Below are 21,299 nucleotides of genomic sequence, written 5' to 3'. Positions count from 1 at the left end.
AATTTAATGGCCATCTTTGTTGGGTTAATTTGCATACTCTTCTGATTGGTTGATGAGCATAGCGAAGGTACAGTCAATTAGCATCTTTGTCTTTTATAGTGTCGATAATGTAAGAAATTGGTATTTAGCATTTTTTAAAAGTAGTATTTTGACTAAGCAGAAAATAATAAAAAATTAGAAAGCTCTGAGGGCCAAATGACCAGCAAACCTATTTGAGTACTCCTGAATGTTTGAAGACCACAAAAGTAAATGTATGATTCATGAATAGATAGTATTTAAAATATAAAGCAAATACTGATATAAGCACAAGATAATATAATATATACCATCCATTTAAATCTTATTCATCCTTAAAAGATCCAGTTGAGATAGAAACTTCTTAAAATATGCCATAATCACACAGCAGATGCTCAATAAATGTTCACTGTTAACTAAAAAACTAAGTGAATAGATGATTTAAATGATTCTCCTTCCTCAGACTTGTCATTGAAAATATTGTTAGGATAACTTCCACAATAATGCAGGTGTGACCTTATGTGTGGTTCTAATGGTACTCCATAGATTTACATACATGCACACATACTTTTGTGTATGTATACAAATATAGGTTACATATTTATTTCTTGACACCATTTTTTTCCTAGTGGTGTTCCAATAGATCCCAAATTAAATTTCCCAAATTGGGAAAAAACAATTATCAAATACAGCCTGTTTCCATAGGAAAATTTTCTTCAGTTTTAAATAACAAATAAAATTACAAATATGATCCATTTATACTATGAGTCAGTAAGTGCCCTGACATTGAGCCTATAATTCTAAAATTGGAAATTGACTAAATTTCCTGGCCCTAACACATAATCTAACAATAAAATAATAAAACATATGAGTCTTAAAAGGTATAGATAAGGCCTGTTTTTAAAAAGCCCAAATCAAGAAAAATCATTTTATGAGAACTGACATTCATAGCCTAATTACTCTTTTATAATCAAATTTGTCTTAAATAAATGTAAAAATACTAAAAATCACACTTTCATTTTGCACAATCACTGGCATGATTTTTGTATGAATCATAGATTCAGCATTCACTCATTCCTCTCACAATGGTTGGGTATTTACCATATATCAGATGACCATTGGCTAGACAGCTTCCTGGCCTTTTACTTGCACATATCCTTTTTATTAACTATTTAGTGAGTAGAGGAAAAATAATGTGAAGTTAATAGCTACTTACATAATCTAATATGTTATTATAAACTGACGAATGTCAGAAGGAAATATAGGAAAAAGAATGCCAGATTCACATTCAGACTCAATGAGACTACCTAGTTTGACAGTAACAAGATGATTTTGACCAAGTCACTTAACTTCTAAAAGTTCTGGCTGTAAAATGAAGAAACTGAGACATAGACAGTTGATATGGATCATCTAACTTTATACTTTCATAATTCTATTTAGCTGCTGTGAATATTTGGCATAGAAAGATTAAGTGGGGTAGAAGATTAAATGATACTTGATGGGGAAATGAAAGTAGTCTAAATGACTCATCCTAGATGTTTAAAAAATGTATTATAGGCCCTGGCCAGGTAGCTTAGTTGGTTAGAGCACTCACCCTTTACACCAAGACTGCAGATTTGACCGTGGTCAGGGCACATACAAAGAAGCAACCAGTGAATGAATAAATCAGTGGAACAACAAATCAATGTCTGTCTCCCTGGCCCCCCACCTCTCACTCTCTAAAATCAATCAATAACATTTTTAATGTATTATACATTAATCATTTTTCTTAAATTAAGAAACTCAAAGAGTAAAGTAAATAGTATTCAGAAAGAATCACTTGAAAGATTCTGAAAATATATTAGAGAATAATATAAGTACATGGTATCTTGAAAATAGAAAAAGAAAATGTAACTGATGTGATTTTGATAACTATGATTTATGGAATGCTACTAACTCATCATACAATAATCTGATAAAATAAGTATTTTTATTACTATTTTAAAATGAAGAAGCCAGGGTTCAGATTCCAAACTGGGTCTGTTTGACTCCAAAGCAATACTTTTTCTACTATCATAACACAATACATTTTTATTCCTACAAATGAGTTTCTTTTTCTACTGTCAAGTTTCAATTACTAAGGGTAATGGGAAAAGGAATAACATGGAAAAATAAATCCCAGACAAAGATGGTATAACAGCTTATAACATGGGATAAATTCCAGGAAAATGAATTCTGGGATTTGGTGAAATTCTATCTTAGATTGCTTCTCAGGCACCATCCAAGTCTCAAATGTAAGGAATATTCTCAATTCATTAAAGCTTAAACAGGTCATCTAATCTATTTCCCACCCATCATAGAAATTTATAGCATATATTACATAAATTATAGACTAATCACAAATAATAAGCATATGATTTAAAGGAATAATGCGGGGAGTCTTCTAAAAAAAGGATCCAAAGACTTGCTTTTATTTACTTACTAGAGGCCTGGTGCATGAAATTCACGCACGGGGGTTGGAGGCCCCTCAGCCCGGCCTGCACACTCTCCAATCTGGGACCCCTTGGGGGATGTCCGACTGCCTCTCGCAATCTGGGACCGCTGGCTCCTAACCGCTCACCTGCCTGCCTGCCTGATTGCCCCTAACCCAACTGCATGCCTGCCAGATCGCCCCTAATTACTCCCCTACTGGCCTGATCGCCCCTAACTGCTCCCTTGCTGGCCTGATCGCCCCTAACCGCCTCTGCCTCGCCCTGCACCCGGACCCAGGATTCCCTCCTCCGGTCGGTGCAGGCACCCGGGACCCGGGCTTCCCTCCCGCAGCCACAGGGGACTCTGGGCAGGAGGCTTCACCTGGGCCCAGCCGCAGGTGCCTGGGACCACAGGGCATCTCCTGGACCGCAGGCGCAGGTGCAGCTGCTGGCACCTGGGACTGCGGGGCGGGCGGCTTGTCCCTCTCCCGTGCTGTAGCCTGGCTGGTCTCCATTCCTCTCTCACGAGCTCATATGTGCCTGGATGGTCCCCATTCCTCTCTCCCCAGTGTTGAGTGTCTGAGCAGTTAAGGCATGACTGTGTGAGGGTGTGAGGGTGTGATGACCATTTGCATATTAGCTCTTATTATATAGGACTGTTCTTTCACTGGGTTTAAAAAAAAGACACACTTTGAAAATTCAAAAGGCCATTTTAACCCTAATAATGCTTTCTTAGAGATGGGAAAAACCTGTTCCAACGAAGAATATACTGATTTGATTTTTCATTTCCTTGTACTTTATTCTTAGGCCAAGAAAACAAAACAAAAGTGCCACACACACACATGCAAAGTTTTCTGAAGAAAATTAAGTAGTACACATCCAATAAAGTTTACCAACTAAAAATTTATTCTTGGATAATCAGCAGGAAACAGAAAGATTTCTAAGTATTATATAGGATAAAACTAAAAGCAAAAGACATAACTAACAGTTGTCATATACTATATGACCTATTGCAAATAATCAAATAGCAAGGAAAAAAATTAAAAATGACTGTTAACTTACTAATTGAAATAATTAATAAAGTCAGAGCTTACTGCTTGGTCTTTTAGATATTCAGAAATAAGTTCATTTAAAAAATTTGATCAATCAAGGAAATTTGTAAGCTACCAGGTACAATTGAAGCATTAAAATGCAAGTCTAGGTGCCATAAAAAATATTGGGGTCATTTTTAGAACATTCCAAACAACCACAGCAGAATACACATTCTTTTCAAATGCACATGGAACATGCACCAAGATAAGCCACATCCTGGGCCAAAAAATAAGTCTCAGTAAATGTAAAATAACTGAAATCATACAGAATATGTCCTCTGACCACAATAAAATTAATTCAGACATCAGTAACAGAAAAATATCTGGGAAATTCCCAAATATTTGGGAAATAAACAGCACACTTCTAATTGACCCAAAGGTCAAAAAAGAAGGTACAAGGGAAACTTAAGATATAAGCACATTTCTATCAGTCCAGGTTCAACCAGAGAAACAGGACTAGTAGAATATATATATAACCAGTAAATAGTAAATCCCAAAGATCTGGACCAAGAATTTGAGCATGTAGGACATCAAGAAGGGCAAGTTGGAAGTCTCCCCCATAGCACAACTTCAAACTGCTGTGGATGACTGTGACTGGAATTTCTTCTTCAGGGAAGCCTCAGCTCTGCTTCTCGGTCTTTTAATTGATGGAATCAGACCCCAGAATATCTTAGATAATCTCCTTTACATGAAGTCACTGATTATGGGCTTTACTCACATCTATAGAATATCTTCAGAGCAACAACTATATTAGTGTTTGATTGAACAACTAAGGTCTATAGCTTAGGCATATGACATATAAAATAGACTGTTATAACAACATATTAAAATTGGTAAAATGCAGAGAAAGCAGTGCTTGGAGGGAAATTTAGATGCTTCTAGTAGAAAAGAAGAAAGTCTAGAATCAACTATCTAAGCTTCCAGCAAAAGAAGCTAAAAAGCAAAACAACAGTAACAACAAATCAGACTAGAAGAAGAGGGAGAAGAGGAGAAGGAAAAGAAGTAAATTAAACAGAAAGTAAGTAGACAGAAGGACTGCTTGATTTCAAGACTTACTATTATAGATCACTTAAATAGACATCTCAAGGTCTTTTAATGACATCAAAGGTGTGCTAATTTGGAAAATTCCCAGCTCCAACTTCTCACTGCTTACCATGCTCTGGATAAAACTTTCCACATAAATTGTGGTGGATGTAACCTTGAAGATGGAAGGTAGTTCAAACCTTTCATTTTCAAAAAAGAACACCAAGGCCAAACAGCTGGGGAAAAAACCTGTACAAGGACTAGAACCCTGGCTTTTAAAACCCCTTCCCAGAGCTCTTCCTACTGCAATGCACTGTCTCTAAGTTGCCTTATGTCATTAAAACCTGCCACACCTAGGCCTTTGTGCCACAGTAACCACTGGCAAACAGACCACCATATCTACCTGCTCATTATCTTTTACTTCTAAATTTACCCACAGGCTTAGCACATGAAGTGCCTTTATGTGAATTAGAAAAAGGCACCCCCTCTGTGGAAACCTCCAAGTATATAAATACATTTTTTCTTGGCTGAAAGATTAGAAAAAGGCACCCATTCCTTGAGACTAATGAGGCCCTTCACCAACGCACTTGGCTTGGAGTGGAACTCCAGGTCACACTTTCTGGCTAAGCCCCCTTTTTTCTGGTCACAATCTACACAACTGTTTTCAGTAGCCTGTTTACCAATCATCTCATCAAATGCAGAAAATCAAGTCATGTCAATCCATAAAAATACTTCGTTTATCGAGTAAATTTTGGGGGAAAAGAAACCTTTAAAAATCTATCTTAAAACACTTAAGCTGTATCTTAAAACTCTTAGATACCAAAATTTTAATATTGTAAATATTCAAGCAGAATCACAATGTTAAGAGTAGACAGGAAAACTTTATTACTAGTACTTCATTTTAAAAAGTGACATTTTATGTTTGTTTTGTTTAGTAAGATTTTAAGTGCTATATTAAAAAACACATAGAAGGAAAAAATAAAACAACATGCTTTCCTGAGCAATAAATGTCACCAGTGAATTTTCAGCAGGACATTTATCTTTCTAAAGTAAAACAGTTGCCTACACGAGCTAAAATTAGAAATTTATCTTTTAAATTTGTTTCCTTAAGTGAACATGTCCATAATCACATTTGTAGACACATGCTATTTTTGTTTTATGAAGTTATGTTTTTGTTATAAACAGGATGTTCCAAAAAATAATGCTTCCATTTTTATAAATATTCAAAATGAAACAAATGAAATAAAAAATGGTAATTAACAATTTAATTAAAATATAACAAATTAGCATGCCTATTAATTTAGAAGAGACCATTTCTTTTACTAGCAGAATTCTCCTGTAATCTACATATTCCACTTGAGGTTCTGGCTGTTGGCAGAATAAACCTGCCTTAACCCACACCTTCAGGAATACCAATTAACCTCATCTGACTTAACAACATTTTACTTGGAATTTCCTACGTATTTAGAGTACTCAGTCTGTCTATGCCATTTGGAACTTTTTAATGTATTACTGTCTTAAGTAATTTCACGCATTCATGTTTTATAGGAGCATGATTTTAGCAATATTCACATCTATACAAAGCACATTCTCCGTATTCAAGAGACGGGTGTAGGAGGTGAGAGAACCAGAATGTTTATGAAGGACAGCAGTGACTACTTTTCTTTCTAGGTAAGCTTGGCTCATCTCTCCAAAATGTCCCTATGGATGGAGTTCATCTCTTCTGCTTCATTGGTGTCACATCCCTTAAATACATACATCCCCTTAAAGACTACTCTGGTTGCCATAAATCCTATTGATAATAATTATTGTTAATTTCCTGACAAATTAATTTTTCATTTTTTTTGAAATATGCCATTGTTGAAAGGGAGTATCAAAAAGTGTGTTCTTCTATGGCTGTTAAATGAGAAGGTTGCATTGTGCAGCATCAACGGATTTAAACTCTATAATCATAGGCCATCAATGGCATCATGTTTTAAAAGTAGTCTCACATAATTATGGTATTTCATTCAGCCTGATCACATCCCTATTGAGATGAGGAAACAGGTTCAGAAATGTTGATTTGTTCAGATCTCATTTAGAGTAAATGATGCTGGGATCAGAATCTGAGTCTTCATAGATCACAGTTGTCATTAAATTTGAGTAAGATTCATTACACAACCTGGCTGGAGTGGCTCAGTGGTTGAGTGTGGACCTATGAACCAGGAGGACCAGGATTCTGGGTCAGGGAACATGCATGGGTTATGGGCTCAATCCCCAGTAGGAAGCATGCTGGTGACTGTTGATCAATGACTTTCTCTCATCATTGATGTTTCTACCTCTATCTCTCTCTCCCTTCTTATCAGAAGTAAATAAAAATATATATTAAAAAAGATTCATTATACAAATAACATTTTTAGCATAGTGCTAGAAATAAAATTTGTTTTCATCTTGCCACTAGGTAGATTCATTCCTCTTCCCTAAACTACCACCTTATTTACTATAGGGATTTGGTATTCATTTTCAAATGATAAAAAGTAAAATAAACATAATCATCTAATATAGTAATCTCACCAAACCTTTCTACTTGTATTACTCCCCGCCAAAAATGTAGAAATCCAATATTCACCCAACCTTGAATCTCTCAAATTTACTCTAATTGAAAAAAGTAGTTGATCTATGTTTAGCTATCCACTTGAATTAACAAATAAATCAAGCAAAATGAGTATTTGCTTTCAGTATTCTGATAGGGACTTCAATAATCTGGTCCCAACCTATCTTTCCAGGTTTATTTCCAACTACATCCTCTCTTCTGATCATAACAGATTGTTCTTCAAATACACACTGCACTTTTCTCAGTTTCCTCTACTGGAAATTCCCTTTCCCACCCATTTCCTCTTATTCAAACTCTAACTCTTCTTCAAGGCCTAGTATTAATGCTATCTAGTATGCATACATGCAGACTTCCTGATCCCTAAAATCAAAATTAATCTCTCTCTCCTCCAGAAGTTGCAATATTTTCTCTGAACCTCTGTTCTATATAGAGTTCATTGTGAGTACAGATGGCTATCTATCTGCCTCAGCTGAGATGTGGGCGAGAGTATTATATTTCTTTATCTTTATACTAGAGGCCCGGTGCATGAATTTGTGCATGCGTGGGGTCCACTGGCCCACCCTGATAAGGGCTGATTGGGCCAGGCTGGCTGGGGGGAGGGGCTGCAGGTGGTTGGCCAACCTACCCTGCCCCCTGGTCAAGCTCCTGGTCGAACTCCCGATCAAGGGGACAATTTGCATATTAGCCTTTTATTATACAGGATTTACTACATGTATATTGTAGATGTTTGAAAAGAAATGTTTTTTGAATGCAAATTACCCAAGAAACAAAACACTGTCTTAATTGAGGCTTTCATCATGTCTTGTCTGGACTTGGACCATTAAAGCAATCTCCTGGAGTTAGTCTCCTCAACCTATAGTCTTGGCTACCTCCAATTTATTTTCCACATTACTACCACAGTGAGCCCTCTAAGACAAAAACCTAATCATGTCACTTTCCAATTTTAAACCTTTATATTGTTCTCCACCATCTAGAGGTCAAAGTCCAGTTTCTCAATATGCCAGTACAAGGCCCATGTTGATCTGGCCCCAGTCTACTTCTCTAATACTTATACCATAATTCCTACAGATTTGTGTCCATATGTACACAAGTTCCCTCAGTTATCAGGATATCAAACTCTCACCTATCCCCTTGCATATACTATCTGCATCCTTGGTCCATCATTCTAATATCTCATTCTTTATGCCGCATCTCAGGGGAGGTATAATATGGCATGTAAGTCAAATGTATCTGAGCTTAAATCTTAGATTGTCCATTACTTGGAGGTAATCCTGAATAAGTTAAACTTTGCAAATACAATTAAGGGAAGACTGGAACGCCCTCTAGCTTCACCATTCTTCCCTACTCTTGCAATGCTACTCTTCTATGCTTTCGTAGGCAACTTCAGGATTTTATGTAAAATATAAAACTAAGAGCCAGCATTAGAAACTAAGCTCTATGTTCCCTATAGGTAGAAATAATTAAATTCCAGATTTAAAAAGAAATAAGGTTTTACCTTTTTTTCTAGCTCCTTATTCACTACATGTATTGTGAAGTAACAACACAAAGAAATTTTTAAGTCCCTTTTTGCTTATAATAGTCATCCATCTCAGTTAGAATGTACATATAAACTATTTTCATATATTGTTTGCCTTATATATACCTTTGGTGAAATATATGTTCAGATCTTTTGTCCAAAATTTTTAAAATATATTTTTTATTGATTTCAGAGAGGAAGGGAGAGGGAGAGAGAAACATCAATAATGAGAGAGAATCATTGATTGGCTTCCTCCTGCATGTCCCCTACTGGGGATGGAGCCAGCAACTCGGTTATGTGCCCTTGATCGGAATCCAACCCAGGACCCTTCAGTCCACAGGCTGATGATCTATCCACTAAGCCAAACCAGCTAGGGCCCTTTGTCCAATTTTTAAACTGGTTTGTTTGTTATATTGCTGAGTTTTAAACAATAGAGTCCTTTATATATTCTGGATACAAGTTTTTTATCAGATGTGGGATTGGCAAATAATGCTTCCGAGTCTACAGCTTGTCTTTTCATCCCTTTAACAGCATCTTTTGCAGAGCCAAAGTTTTAAAATTTTTTCTTTTTAATCCTCACTTGAGGAGATGTTTCTATTGATTTTTAGAGAACGAGAAGGGAGAGAGAAGGAGAGAAGCATCAATCAGTTGCCACCCATAAGTGCCCAATGGGAATTGAACCCCAACCTAAGTATTGCCCTGGCCAGGAATCGAACCCACACCTTTTGGTGTACAGACGATGCTCCAACCAACTGAGCCACCAGACCAGGGCAAAATTTCTTAAATTTTGATGAAATCCAATTTATCAGTGACTTTCATGTGGGTTTTTTTTTGTGTGTCTAAAAATCTATAAAACCTTGGTCCATACAGATTTTCTCATGTGTTTTCTTTCAGAAGCTTAGTAGTTTTTGACTTAATTTTTGTATAAAGTCAGAGGTATGTGTTAAAGTTCATATTTTTTTGTTTGTTTTTGCATAAAGACCTCCAATTGTTCTAACACCATTTGTTGAAGTGACTATCATTTCTCAATCAAATTATGTTTGCACTTTTATCAAAAATTAGTTGATGATATTTGTGTAAGTCTATTTCTGGGCTCTGTATTCTGTTCCATTATCTCTATTCTTTAGCCATCTTTTTTTTTTCTGTTTAAGATTTAATAAGCATGTAATCTCTAGATTTTGGTAAACAGCATATACTTAAATAACCCCTCTAGTTGAAGGTATCATACATATCATAGAAGGGTATGTAACAACAAAAAGACTCACTTAAGCAGAACCTGGCTAATGTGAAGCAGAAGAGAACGTGGCAGCATGAAATAAGACACTAAGGCGAGGCGCCTGCTGTGCCAGGGAACTGGGAGCTTTTCACCTTCAAGAGCCAGATGAGGTGAATCCCTTTGGTATACTCTACTTCCAAGTCAGACTTATAGCTTCATAGGAGGTTTTAATGTTTGCATTTTGTTTTAACCTGGTATAGGTGCCAGGTGTTGATTAATACTAAGCCTCATCAGTTACAGTGTTTTTAAAAAGAACAATTCAAAGATACATACAATATACAATATGAACTTACATTCTTAAATTGTTTTTTAAACTTTTAAAAAGAACAAGCAAATTAATTTTCTCACACACAAGTGATTTTTATGCTTTTTTGATGGAATAAACAGTATTTAATCAGTGTTTTATGAAAAGTACTTTGAGTGAGTAGGAGCTCCTGGACATTGTAAAAGGCTCCATCTAATTCCAGGAATTAAGGTAGCTGAAACCTTCCGTATTACGGCCATTACACCAAAACTCAAAGCAGTGATGCTGCAAGTCAACCATCCTTAGGCTGTTAACCCATCTCAGGGTCATAGGTGCTTAATTTTTGTTGCAGGCTGTGCTTAAGTACTATAACAAGTGTTAAGTGCAAGTCCCTTTCTTCCTACTGAAAATTGTTGGCTAGTTTGGCCAAGAGAAGGGACCCTCTCACTTGACTTCCCTAGAGTACGGTGACCAGTGTCTTCTGCAACAATTAAGTAACGGGTATTTTCATCGCTAATTAATTTGCTACAAAAACTATGTGCAAAGGCCTTTCGATATCTACTAAAATGCAAACACATTTTGTTCCAACATTTTTTCCATCCTACATAGCATAGTATAAAACAATAAAAGGAATAAAACATGATTTTTAAAACTTCACTGGAATACTGATAAATCCTGATAATAATGAGCATGAAGCCGAAAAATTAAGGGTGGTGAATAACTTTGCTATGTTATCCTAGCCTTCAATCTCTAGGCTCCTCTCCAGCAGCATCAGGGTTAGACATTCCCACCTCCTATCACACCAAATGTACTCTCACAGGTCAGCCACAAATCTCTTTTTCTGGGGACCGGGCAAGTACATACAACCTGCACCTAAAACGGAGTCTTACCGAATAGCAGCAGGATATAAAATACAATCGCAACATTCGTCTTTGATGCCTACAAGATATCTTTCTAAACTCTTTGAAGCCAAGCCAAGGGTTTTCTTTTTAACTCCCTTAAACAACCCTCTCTTTAAGGAATTTCAAGTTACTGTCAATATTGTGAACAAATAAGCATATCCGGAAATTTTCTATTAATTTGTAATGATTAATAAAACTAAAAAGGTAAATACTTATCTAAAAAGAAGAAGAAATTGCCATGAAGTCATTATGTAACTTACCAAGTTAAGAAAACATTCTTTTTCATAGAATCAAGAAAATCAAATATACATTAGAGAATAATTCTAACTTCCTATTTGTTGAGTACATATATACCTTTGATCTAATGAACTTCTAGAACAAATTGAAAATACAAATTAAAGCCGAAACCGGTTTGGCTCAGTGGATAGAGCGTCGGCCTGCAGACTGAAAGGTCCTGGGTTCGATTCCGGTCAAGGGCATGTACCTGGGTTGCGGGCACATCCCCAGTGGGAGATGTGCAGGGGGCAGCTGATCGATGTCTCTCTCCCATCGATGTTTCTAACTATCTGTCTCTCTCCCTTCCTCTCTGTAAAAAATCAATAAAATATATTTAAAAAAAAAAACAAATAAAAAAAAAAATCAGTACTTAAACTCATATGCCAATTAATATCTGCCTTTGACCATAAGAAAAATGCTTTTCAGTAGGCACAGAAACCTACCCATTATCATATAATAAACAAGACTGTTTAAACAAGAGAGTTCTTTAAAGAAGCAGCTAAATCAATATCATAAAATTTAAAACAGAAATCAGAGTAAGTTGCCATAACAACATTGGTAATTAGCAGTACCAGGAAAATGTATTAAGGATCTTTTTTAAAAAAATTAAGTGAGTAGAAGAAAAATAAATTAAATATAAAATTACATTAAAAGTCTAGGAAGCTATGGATATACTTCAAAGTATAATGGAAATCATATTTAAGGTTTAACACTCTCAAAAGTGCAATTAAATAGTAAACACTTTGAAATCAATATTAATGTAACATATATTGAATAAACTGATATACACGATATATCTAAATAATAAAGACTAAGGAGCGAGGAGAGATCCAATATTACTAACATATCAAAATTGGCAAAAAGGTAGGAAAGAACTTTAATGAATTCTATGAGATTCCTCTTCAAAGTAAGTCATTACTGAATAGTTTATATACTGTGTCCACTTTTTAAAAGACAAGCTGAAATAAAGACAAAGATTCAGTAAGGCTAACAAAATAGAACAAAAGCACATCAACTGACGAACAAAAATAGACCAAGAGACATAGAAACATTAAACACTGTCAAACCTCAGAGGGAAGGCAGGGGAGGATGGGGGGGGAGGGGGGGAGAGTAGAAATCAACCAATGAACTCATATGCATATATGCATAACCCATGGACACAGACAATAGGGTGGTGAAGGCTTAGGGAGGGAGGCAGGGGCAGGGTGGGAAAGGTCAAAGGGGGGAAAAAAGGGACATATGTAATACTTTCAACAATAAAGATTTAAAAACTAAATAAAAATATAAAAAATAAAATAAAATGAGAATAATATTACCCCTCTTAAAAGCCACTCATTTAGAAGATTAATCTTGATAATTTAGATCCAAACTTGCTTTTTAACCTTATTTACCTTTTTTCACTTATGATCCCAATATACAAGAAAAGGTTAAATAACGTGTAATTTTATCACTAATTAATTGGCTACAAAAACTATGAGCAAATCACATGCTAGACATACTGAATGAGATTTTTTTTTTGGTTTGTCTGAGGGGAGTGGGTCCTAAGATATGCATTTTGTAAAAATCAAATAAATTTTTTAAATCTGTCTCTAGGTCATTTGAATAGTTCTTGTTTTATAGAGTGTGGCCTGTGTAATTTCATGTGCTTTTAACTTAGTGCTAAACAAAGAACTTTGTGTCTTGGGTGGCCCTTTTCTTCTTCATTTTATCCAACTTATACATGCCCATTTAATCTACAGGTGAATTAATTCATTAGGAAGACAAGGAAGGCAGAAAAGCAATGAACATTTCAAAACATTCCAACGTGACTATATATGTTCCAGGGTAGAGAGAAAACACTTCCTCAAATGCTGAATACTTAAAGAATGTTTTTCTGCACATAATCTCAATACTACATGTCAAAAGTACAGTTCCATTCCCTATAAACAAATGATACTGCAAGAGCAATAGAATATAACTGAAGGGTAACAACACAAATCAACACATTCTAAAGAGATGCACGTACCCCTTTTCACTGGGACAGGAGAATCTCCCCACATGTGCATTTCACTGCATCCTGTCTGCCCTACAAAATCTAATTGGAAAAACAGTAGGGTTGTCATATTTCTGAAGCATATAACTGAAATTCAAGAATTTTTTGTTTTGTTTTATTTCATAGGTGATTCCTTGGATATGGATTAAGGTTCTCAATGAATTAACTGGACATTTTTAAAGTGGCATTTTATTTCAAATAGCCAAAGGCATGGTTTTGTCCAGAATATCCAAAATTCTTGCTATAAAGATGCAAACAGAAGGAAAATGAAAGCTTGCCAGAAATGCCAAATGATGGTATGGTTTATATTATAATTGCTACTGTTCCAAAATTTTACACATAACAGGTAAAAGTAATAAAACAACCATTAATCTATATTCGGAGATTATGCAACATTAAAGGATTTAACTTAATGCTAAAATGTTATTTCTTTTAAAGAATGGCTCCAAAAAAAGTGTTTATCTTACTAGCATTGGGGTGAAACTTACAAAATTGTTGATATTTTACTTTTCTTGACCTACAAAAATGGCAATTTTATATTCAACCCTTTTTAACCTGGTATTTTGAGTTTTTCCTGAAATATATATTGTCTACTTAGATTCCATAATTCTTTGCACACACTTCCATTTTGAATTGTAGTTAATTGTTTATTAGCTCTTACTCTTACACTATATTATGAAAGTTTGCAGACAGAAGCCCTTTCTCCTTTACTTTCACGTCCCTGGAGCCTAGTACTGTCTGGCACACAGCAGTTCCTGCACTATGACTCACAACAAGAGTAACATATGTTTGAGAATAGAATGATTGGACAGGAAAGAACATATAAAAACTGAAAAACAAGTGCTACTAAATGCAAGCTTAATTAAAATTAGGACTGCTCCAAAGCTTCAGATTTACTGTTAAACCCAAATATGTCATGAAAATACAACATCTGGAACACTACTACTCCATACCAAAGAAATAATTAATGCAATTTTCTTTATTCAGAGACCAATGACCTAGTATGTAGATTGTTGTTTCTTTTCCTTACTCCCTTTTACTGTTTGCTTAAGTACACCTGAGGCAAAGAAGGCGAAAGAAAGCAGAAATGCTCGAGCTGTTCAATTTCACTCCTTGTAAATGTTCTGATGAGATGAAGAGGGGACTTCTTAGAGCAGTGATGGCGAACCTATGACACGCGTGTCAGAGGTGACACGCAAACTCATTTTTTTGGTTGACTTTTCTTTGTTAAATGGCATTTAAATATATAAAATAAATATAAAAAATATACTTTGTTTTACTATGGTTGCAAATATCAAAAAATTACTATATGTGACACGGCACCAGAATTAAGTTAGGGTTTTTCAAAATGCTGACACACCGAGCTCAAAAGGTTCGCCATCACTGTCTTAGAGATAAAGATTCCAATGGTTTTAATAGGGTTGTTAGAATATTTGTGGATTTCCATCCTTGTTATCGTAATCTTTTATAATTTTTTTAAATTCTTTATTGTTTAAACTATTACATGAGTCTCCTTTTCCCCCATTGGCCTCTCACCGGCCACCTCCTCCCCCAAGCACAAGTCCTTATCTCCCTACTATCTGTGTCCATTGATTGGTTCTCTTAGAATTTTTACAATCACTATAAAATGTGTACTATCTTTAAATTTCTGAAATTTAAATGTTGTACTGTCTTTTTGAATTTGCTAAAGCAAACAGAGTTTATGTACAAAGACAACTCTGTACTTCCTAAGTCTAATCATTAAGTAAGAGAAACCAGAACACGAAGTATATTAAAACCCAAAAATTCCCAAAAGCTAAGAGAAAGGTTATTAATGTTTTTGAGAAGGCTAGATATACTGGGAGGAAGCGGGGAGGTTCGCAGTTCCATAAGAAATCTAACAAATGGAGATGTGAGAGACTAAAACTAGCAACGGCTCATCTGGGTGTTCGCCCAGGCCTCTGGGGGTGTTCGTGACTATTATCCCTCGCTCCATAATTTAAAGTTCACTTCAACTCATGAGATCTTTAACCTCAACTGCAATACTCATATCTAAATTCCTGATGCTTTCATTACAGTAAGATATCTCATATTCAGTCAACCTAATACAGTTCATGAGTAAAACATAAATCCTACTTAACTTTACCAAATAAGAGAGCTGGTTTATGAAAAAGGAGTAGTGCCACAGTAACTGTTAATCAATACATAGAATTATTCCACGTTCGAGAGATGGACATTTGTAATGAGATTACCTTTTTTTTAATCCTTTTTAAAATATATATTTATTGATTTTTATTGGAAGGGAGAGATAGAGAAATGTAATCATCAATGATGGGAGAGAATCATTGATCGGCTACCTCCTGAATACTCCCTATTGGCGATGTGGCCCACAATAAAACTAATACCACTCTAATTAACCCTGAACGATTACTATCAAAGCTTTAATAATTGAGATATGATGGTATGTGTCAAGATTTCTTTGATTTATATTTCAATTTGATGAAAATAATTTAGAAGAGAAATCACAATAAAATTACCAATGATAGAAATAATACAGTAAAAGAGAATTTCCATAATGACTGTAAAAATCACAACAAACCACTGATTTCTGACTGTCTGTTACATCTGATCTCACTGGTCATTTATTTCATTCTTAAAAATATATTCTTATTGATTTCCGAGAAGAAGGGAGAGGGAGAGATAGAAACATCAATGATAATATGTTTCTCCCCAACTGGCCCAGCACACAACCCAGGCATGTGCCCTGACCAGGAATCTAACCATGACCTCCTGGTTCATAGGTCGATGCTCAACCACCTGAGCCACGCCAGCCAGGCTCACTGGCCATTTATTATTAATCAATACACATATGCAAAAAACAAGTAGGGCAGACAACTCAATTTGGTTTACATGGTTAACTTGCAGCAGCTGAGCTCCACCTACAGGCAAGAAAAGGATTCTTTACACTAAGTTTAAAATAGGACTTTGCAAATACAAACTCCAATTTCCCCCAACTTTCAATTAACATTGAGTGCACATCAGAATAACTTGGGTTCTTTTTAAAATGTCTATGATCCCACACCAAAAATTCTAATCACCTGTTCTCAAGTAATCCAAATATACAGAAAAGGTTCAAGGAGACTGATTTAAATACTTACCAGTACACATCTTTTAAAAACACTAGGAATACTCAAATATCATATTTTCCTTCTTCTAAAGCAGTGGTCAGCAAACTCATTAGTCCACAAAGCCAAATATCAACAGTACAACGATTGAAATTTCTTTTGAGAGCCAAATTTTTAAACTTAAACTATATAGGTAGGTACATTGTTATTAACTTAATTAGGGTACTCCTAAGGCTTAGGAAGAGCCACACTCAAGGGGCCAAACAACAACATGTGGCTCGCGAGCCGCAGTTTGCTGACCACGGTTCTAAAGTTACTTGATTTCCTATATTGGCCCTTATCTTTTTCAAAGATCGAAATTCACTTTAGTTGATATAAATGTCTTATCCCTGTTAGACTACAAAAAAGATCTGAGGTAACACTAGAATTTTTAAAATCGACTTCTATGTTATTCTATGCCTCAGAAATAACCAAGGGAGTGAACGTTTGGTGGGGAATAGGATTCTAACTCTGGGTACACAGTAGACTATCTGGAGCGCTTTTACTAGTACAAAGAATTATTGTCCTAAATTAACGTATGTTTTTAGAAGTTAGAAAAATGTTTACTATTATTAGAAGATGAGGAAGGAAATAACCAGAATAGGGCCAGAGGGAGACTTCCAGGTAATAGCAGTTTTGCTTCTTGATCTGGGTGGGTATATGGGTGTATTTGGTGGGTATATGGGTGTTTTTGGCTTATAAAAATTCAGCAAGCCGTATAAGTTTATGATATATGTACTATGAAATATAACTTATACAAATATATTCCGTATGTATATGATACTTCAATTAAAAGTTTAAAAAAAAAAAAAGATGTGCCCAGGCTTCACTGCAGATAAAATGACAGAATCTGTGGGAGTGAGGCCCAGGCATCTAATGTTAACCTAGTAAGAATCTAATGTCCAGTCAGGAGTGAAATCTAGTGAATCTAATGTGCAGTGCCCAGTGAAAACCATTCCTCTAATGAATCACAACTGTATTCATTCATTTACTCATCCACTCAGTATACACACTTTAATGACCAATTACTAAATGCATATGACTCAGAGGATGTTGAGATAATAAGAGTCTCTGAAGGAGCTCAGTCTCAGCCAAGGGATAGGCAAACCAACAAATCCCATGTGATATATACAAGCAAGTTACTTACAAGATCTGGAAGAGAAACTGATTTATCAATAAAGGATTCACTCATTTTTTGTTCATTCATTCATACAAATATTTAGGTACCGATGATGTTTGACCACAGAGATAAAACATAAAGGGACACAAGCTCTGCCTTTAAGAAAATTACAATACAAGTACAGGAAGAGGGGGAAAAGTGTAACCTAATGTCATACTATCACAGAAGTGGAGAAAGGTGCAATAGAGATGCCCTGAGAGTCAGAGAATGTGCCAACAAGTTGCTGATCTTGGAGTCAAGATTTTATAAACTTGAATCAGTCTAGTAGTCTAGTAGCAGTAGGGATAAAAATCAGTATGTTAGAGGAGTGCTTCTCAAACTTGAATAGACACACAAATCACCTGGGGATCCTGTTAAAATGCAAATTCTGATTTGGAAAGTGTGGGCTGGGGCCTGTGACTCAGCATTTCTAAAAACTCCCCAAGTGATATTAATACTATTGGCCCACAGATTACATTTTAAGAATTCGGTTCTTGAGGAAGATCGGTTTTGAAAGGACAGATAAAAAATATGTCAAATCCACAGCACAAACACCAAGAAAAATGAAAACTGGAAAGCAGCCATTACATTTGTCAGTTAGGTGGCCTTAGTGAGAGGAGTTTTAGTGGACTGATGAGGAGAAAGCTCGATGATATGTATTTAGAAATAAGTGCAAAGTAAGAAGGTGGAGACAGGACATAAAATGGCATGATTTTCTTTTTACTCTTGAATGCTGGAAGATGCTTAATCACAAGCCTAAGGAAAGGAACCAGGGAAGAAAGAAAACTGAAGCCAAAGGAAAGAGAATGGGATCATTTTGAAAGGACAGAGGGATTCCTCTACCTTTAAACCGTAAGGGCTGAAAAGCACAAGGGTTTTAAGAGAAAAGAATGAGTTGAAGAAGGTACTCCTAGTTCACAGAACAGGCTGCCAGGTGACCTGATGAGAGTGAGGCTGGGGTTGAAGTAAGCACCATGGGAAGTGGGGAATAAAGAGGTATTGCAGGCACAGCTAAGGCTGGGCTTGTACTTGGCTGTGTGCTTTGCTCATCAACATCCAGTACTCAAGATACAGGCTTAGAGAAGGTGGGCTGAATAAGAAAGAGAGTGAGACTGATGCATTTAGAAAAGGGAGAAGGAAAGAGACCAAAATCCTAAAGAAGTCAGAATAAATATAATGAGAAAAAAGAACGGAGAGGACGTAGGAAGAACTTTGGACTTATTTCTCTCGAACTCCTGAATACTTTTCAATGGAACAACTGGAGACATTGCTGAGAATAGATTATTAAGGAAAGACTGTACTCTATATAAATTTGTTGAAAATTATATTGCTAAGTACCATTCCCCAGCTTAAATATTAAGTACTCAGCAAACCTGCTGTAGGTTTAATATACAAAGTGATAAGCAGCTTTAACAGATTCCAGATGTTTCTTTACCAATAAAAGCAATACCAAGTGGCTCCTTGCTGAAAGGTCTGGTAGACTAGTCTAGTCACTGATCCCTCCTGCTTGAAAAAGAAACTGACCAAAGGATAATAGAATACTTCAGGCACATCCAGATGAAAAGTTTGTATAGAGCAAAATCACTGAGTTTTAAATCTAACTATATATATAAAAACCCAGGAACCAAACAGCAGAACAACCAGAACAACTGGTCAACCAGTTGCTATGATGCACACTGACCACCAGGGGCAGACGCTCAACACAGAAGCTGCCCCCTGGTGGTCAGTGTGCTCCCACAGTGGGAGTGCCACTCGGCTGACCAGGATGAGCAGCGCTCCCACTGCGGCTGATTCCCGCAGGCCATACACCCCCCCACCCCCCCCACCCCCCCACTGCACAAATCCATGCATCAGGCCTCTAGTAGATAATAATTTTACACTAATGTCCTAGCTGGCTGGCAGCTATTTCCATTATAATTCAACTTAGACTGAACAGTGATTTACCTTTGAATATAAATATCCTTTTCACCACCTTACAATTTTTTAAGACTCTTAGAGGTTTTCTGTTTTTTTAACATAAAACTCATTTGAGACTTAAACTATAGTGAAGCTAGTATAACTGACCAAAAGCAGTAATATTTTGGAAATTTTTTGTTCTTAAAATAAATGGCAATTAATACTCATGGAAATGTATAAAAAAAAAAGAGTGAAAAACTGTGTTTTCCCTAAGAAATTAGTACTTTCTCCTGATCTTATTTTTCTTTTATTTTCCTTTGTAGTTAGGAGAGAAACAGGATAAAGGAGGGAGAGAAGAAGATGTGAATATTGAAAATTTGGGAAAGAGAACCCTTACAAATAGATGTTTGGTGTTTATTAAGGCCAATTTTGCTAAATAAGCTTTCTTTAGTTCTTACAGAAACTTCAACTTTGCTAAATTATAAGTTCTATTAATTAGAGGATACATAAGTATTTGAAAGTGTATTAAGGCCCACAAGATAAAGTTGAAAACTTAAGGAAACATTTAAACAGCAAATATGTTTTATTTATTAAAATTAAAAATATATTTTTGTCACATTACAAACCTAACTCATAGTTCTTAAAAAGCAGAAAATCTGTTTTGAATGAGAGAAAGAAATAAAAGATTCTTCACTATATTCATGATTTGACTAAAAGAAAGGTGATGAGAGACTCATCAACTCCATTTATGAATAAGTATAATCACCAAAATCTTCAGTTATTACTGGCCCAAAGTTAATCTACTATATTAAATTACTCAACAGTGATTACTTGTCAGGTGAATGTTGCTGGAAAAAAAAAAGATATTTAAAGTAACTGCTAAGTACCATTTTTGAATGCAAAAGGTTGTAACATCAGTGAAAATTTTTGAAAATTACTTTTCTAGTTACATAAAGAAAAAAATTAAGGGAGCTAAGCAATGATAACATGGGAATACTTTTTTAAGTTTTTTTTATAAAAGGGTGTGAAACAACCACAAAAAATGTTGTTTATATGTAGTTACACCTATGTTATCCCCAAATGTAAGCCATCCAAAAAAAAAACAAATAGTATTACTTTTTAAAGCAATATTATTTAAAACATATACCATAAAGTTGTAATAACAGAATCACAAAGGAGAATTTTTCAATTAAGTCGAATTTCAGGAGAATAAAATGTTGAGTCACAAAGTTCAACAACTCTTTATCAGGCATTTGCTAAAATTTTTTTGTAATACCATAGAGATTAGGAGGGGTATATGGTATAAATCAGACTTGAAAAGGTACTTAAAAATGCTTTCATGCCCACACATTTTCCTTAACCAATTTTGACAAATTTTACTCACCTGAATCTGAAGACATCTCTTTTCATTCTACACAATTATTCTGCTGCTCTCATTGATATTAAACAAACACAACCTTCCCTATCTAGATAAATATTGCTTGCTCATATAAAACAAATTATATAGAGGATTTTAAAGATAAGATGAGAGAAAAATGAAGTGGAATTTGATTCATTGCTGTAATTACTTTAAAACTGGCCTCTTTTCTTTTAGGTTTCCAAATGGGCTAATTTAGCACAACTAGTACATATATCAAGCATTATGAAATAGTATTTTAAACAGTAAGTTGAACAGAGGACTCA

At 35.4% G+C, this 21,299-nt stretch overlaps 1 protein-coding gene across 1 annotated transcript in view; it reads right to left on the bottom strand.

Annotated features, from left to right (window-relative positions):
• Positions 1 to 21,299, bottom strand: part of CWC27 (CWC27 spliceosome associated cyclophilin) — a 174,727-nt gene that overhangs the window by 119,939 nt on the left and 33,489 nt on the right.

This window comes from Myotis yumanensis, unplaced genomic scaffold (genome assembly GCF_028538775.1).
Source record: "Myotis yumanensis isolate MYYU_CA2020_CCGP unplaced genomic scaffold, mMyoYum1.0.hap1 SCAF_4, whole genome shotgun sequence".
In the NCBI taxonomy this organism is placed as follows: Eukaryota; Metazoa; Chordata; class Mammalia; order Chiroptera; family Vespertilionidae; genus Myotis; species Myotis yumanensis.
The sequence above is the reverse complement of the archived record's forward strand: the minus strand, read 5'-3'. Positions and strand labels throughout refer to the sequence as shown.